At 37.6% G+C, this 4480-nt stretch overlaps 1 long non-coding RNA gene across 1 annotated transcript in view; it reads right to left on the bottom strand.

The window, feature by feature from the left end:
- LOC108565668 overlaps positions 1 to 3893 on the bottom strand; it is a 33507-nt gene extending 29614 nt beyond the window's left edge. The window contains exon 1 of the long non-coding RNA XR_001891181.1: positions 3852 to 3893. This is a non-coding gene — a long non-coding RNA (uncharacterized LOC108565668). The remainder of the gene's footprint in view (positions 1 to 3851) is intronic.
- Positions 3894 to 4480: the final 587 nt, after the last annotated feature.

Genomic DNA, 4480 nt, shown 5'->3' with positions numbered 1-4480 from the left:
CTCTCTCTTTTTTTGGTTACAAGCGGTCGGATTGTTGTTTAGCTCGGTAATTTCGGTTTACCATTGATGAGGAATACAATCATCGAATGCCGGTTATAAACATGCACTATACTATACAGGACCGATTGATTTACGATTGCCAATTTTCCATGTACAAACGTCGATGTCGAAACGGTTATTATCGGATCTCATAATTAATTCGCGCAAAAATTTCATCGTAATATTATATAATGCAACGTTAATGGCCAATCATTTCCGGTAATTGAAAATTACCGGACTAATATTTCCTGCCATTGATTGATTATCCAAAAAGATCCAAAAACCAAACAAATTGCCAACATCAATAAATTCATTCAATTGTATAAAATAAATGCTATAAGTATTAATTACTTAACAAATGTTAAGTAATTAATAGTGTGAATAATAATGTTCAGGGATGGATGGTTGGAAACGACGGATGCATAGTTAATGGTAACAAAATTGGCTTTTAATATGTGATGAGGTTAGAAAATTGATTTGTATTGTTTCGGTGGGAATGGGGACGCGGAACGCCAATTGGCCGCAATTAGCGTGAGGGTGGTAGGATGTGGGGGGGTAGGATCTTAATTGGCGTGCAATTAAATAAAATTGCGCCCGCACTTGCATAACCGTATTCGAAATGCATTTTCTCCATCCCTTAATTCGCAAACCGCCTATTATTTTTGAAGCGAATTACGCCGATGGAATTCGTTACGCAACGACGCCACTGGGGCGGGGGGGGGTTATGCGAGGTGTGAGTGGTTAAGGGATGGTTGGGTATGGCAGGAAGGTGGAAGGCGGACTTCCGGCAATTTCATTTCATTTCGTGAACCGCCTCCTGAAAAACTGCTGTAAATATCGCGGGTGGCCCTTTAGAAATTCGCTTGCATTATAGATGGCGGATGCGCCGGGCCAGGTGGCAACCCTTTCATGTGTAATTGCTTCCATCCCACACAGTTGCATGCAACGTCCAACGGATTCCTCCTGATTTATTCATTCCGATGGATGTGAGGATGCTACCACCCCTTCAACCCCTTTTTTCTCCAAAACACTAAAATAAAATCGTGGTCGCATGCTATAATTCACTTTTCAATGATCCTCTTTCCTCTTGCATATTTTATAAAATCAATTTCATTCATGTCGTTCAATATTAAAACTGGTCCACGCACACCTATTATAACGCATAAATAACAAATGTATCGGCGGACCGTAATCCTGTAATCAACAAAGAGGATTTCAGGTTTTAATGACATAACAGCCATTCCCATGCATAGCTTACAACAATTACCACTTTTTTACTCTAATGGATCCAAAAGATGAATATCAAATTTGTATATATATATCTTTTGGATCCATTCTATCTATTATTATCCATTATCCATTATCTAAAACGTGAAGACACTTCATATTTGATCGTTGTCCTACCCACGAAATCGTTGTCCTACCCACAAAATCGTTGTCCTACCCACGATTTAGTGGGCGCCGGTTCGAATCCTGGTTAAGCCAGGCCCTTTGTGAGCCCAATAGGGCAATTGGAAATTTAGCCAATGGACTATGGATAGCAGCAAATTCAATGTCAACCCCGATCTTAAATTTACTTGATGAACAGATACGACTTAAAAAAAATCTATTATAGTTTCTGAGAAAATTTCAAATATTTTATAATTTAGTATAATAAAACTGGTAATTGTTTTGAGAGAATGGTAATGCATGAACAGAGATTTACTTTTGTGGTAGAGATGAAGATAAAAAGCATTTATTCATCATCAATCATCCATCCTAAATAATGCATGGCAATGCATAACTCGGTAGCAACACGCACAACCCATTATTATTTTTGTGAATGCAATATATACGGTCGTTTTTTTTTCTCCCACCCGGAGGCGGCTGTCACGACGCCATAAATACCAAAAGCATGCTGTATTATGGCGACGCTGCTATGCGGCGTTTACATTTTATGATTAAAACATTAAAAACACTATCCGCCGCTTCTCTTTACCGAGCAGAACGCAATCTCTCTCGCAATAAGTGTTTATTGGTGGGATAGGGTTTCGCGAAACTGGAAATAAATAACTAGCACACGGTAAATTAAAAAAAAAAGAAGCAACTTATACGACCAAAGCTAACTCGATTGAAACCGGAAATTGTCTATAAATTCATAGCTTATCCTCATATACCTGAAGATTATGACATACTATTTTCTTAATTAAAACGTCATTGGACTGTATTTTTTTTTAGAATACACCAATACCTCGCTTTACGCCCTAAGGTAAATAACGTCCTGTGAAAAGGGTTGAAGGTTTTTTTGGATACAGTAATTTATTAGTAAAATGAGCTGTATAATTCAATTAGAAATTAGTATTTGTGTTTAATTTGTGGTTGAGGTGTTTACCTTAGGATATATATTATCCTAAGGTAAAAAAAATCGTATTTGTAGTTAGAGTTTGCATTTGAACAGGGATAGTGTAATAGTCGGGTGAGTAGATTAAAACGTGTCTCTGGTGGAGTTCCTTATCACGAAAGTAAAGTTTACTACTTGTTTTAGAGCAGGAGAAGATTAGTCCTGGAACTTGTTGAACCGATGAAGTTGTGCTTGCTGATGGCGCGAGTAAAAACAAACGCGCGGCAGTAGTTCCGGAGGAAAATTCGGTTGGGGAAAATTCTGATATTGCGGGAGATGCAGTATACATATTTGTTTAATTTACTTGGAGATGGGATGTTTTACGCGGAACCGCAACACCTCCGTTTTTCCACGAAAAACAGGAAAGTTCGTATTAGTCTTGTGCATGCAGATGAGTTTGAAACTATGCTCTGTGTTTGCATGCATAATGACACATAGATATACACCCTCACTGGAGAGTATCATTCCTATCCAAAGGATTGGGTAAAAATTAAAAACCAGCTGTTAGTTCGCACAAAATTAGATGTACACATAATATCTGAAAGTTTTTATTTTAACAACTTCCGGTTAAATTTACCGCTTACATAATTGCTTGTATCATCTTCTCGGATGATATTGATTCCGAGGAAACTCCGAAAGCTTGTTGCTACAGGCGTCTTAGTCCGTTGCGGTGGGCACGGAACCGAACCTACTTACGGACTTAATCTCCGGTCTAAACTCCGGTCAACAATTAGATGATACAAGGAATATAGCACGTGAGTCTTTAGATACGTCTCTGCGTTCACATAAATTCGGTGACGCAATATCGGGGCTATTTTATTGGAGCAGATATATTAGGTCAAGCCGGCAATATAACAGTCGGATTTTAGCTGAAAGTGGGCTGAAGTTAGGCGGGGACTGCTGGTTGATGTGTAGCCGGTTTTTGAACGGGGGCGCTCTCGTAAATCACGCAAGAACAATCTATGAATATATTGTCTGCAACACTGCGGCGCGCCCAGAATTAACAAGCGAAATGAGACTACCCAAGAAAAACCTAAAACCACCATCCTTCATCCCACCAATCTCAAATGAAAACCAGTTACAGCATCAAGATAATGAAAAAAAAAACATCCAGTTGGAATATACCCAAAAGCAAATTGATTCTATACAACTACAAAAAAAAGCTAAAACAATTTGTGTACTTTTTTGCGCTTTTTCAGTAGATATTTTGATATATTAATTGCTGAAAATATCATCACTAATTGTGATTGCCTGAACATGAAGAGCTCCTGTCCAAACTCAATCCTGGAACTAATGAAAACTCAGTTATGAAGTTGGCTTAGGGACCACTTAAACTCTTAGATATACACAAGCACTGGTTAGGTTTGTTTGGTATGAATCAATAACTAAGCATATACAGTTGCATACTACACCTTTATGTGAAAGCTCTTACCTCTATCTACGACTCGAAATCCGAAAGAATCTCTATCTGAAAATACATAATAAAACAAATATAAATGTGTTTCAATGCAGTGTCGTATTTCAATCAAATCATATACAATATGCAACGTATTATTTATTATTAATATGTAACACAATATGCGTATGTGCATGTTGTTATTTGTGTGATTTCCCATTAATAAACTGATGGATTTTAATTGAAATGAAACCGTACACCCAATTTGTATTGTTATTACATTACGGATTCTATAATATGTACTTTATATATTTATCGATCTGCTTGGAAAAGTAATATAAGTGTTCACATTTGTAACTTTGATCCCCAAAGACTATGATTCTTCGTCGGAAGTTTTTAATTAGTGTAAGTTTTCTGTCCGCTAAAGGGTGAATATTACAAGGGACGGTGAGCGTGCTTTGGACTGCATAAAACTCCCTGCAGCAAAGGGAAAGGTCCAGGAAGGGCGAATGAGATAGAAAGAGAGAAGAAAAAAAGACAACGAGAACATAACAGGAGAGTAAGTTGAAAGTACAAACTAAGACTGCAACGGATGATACTGTACAAAGGTTAAGAGACACAAGTAAAAAAAAACACAGGAGAAGTGAGAAACGATGAGAGTGGAA

Source organism: Nicrophorus vespilloides, unplaced genomic scaffold (genome assembly GCF_001412225.1).
Source record: "Nicrophorus vespilloides isolate i.1.1-1 unplaced genomic scaffold, Nicve_v1.0, whole genome shotgun sequence".
NCBI lineage: Eukaryota > Metazoa > Arthropoda > Insecta > Coleoptera > Silphidae > Nicrophorus > Nicrophorus vespilloides.
The sequence above is the reverse complement of the archived record's forward strand: the minus strand, read 5'-3'. Positions and strand labels throughout refer to the sequence as shown.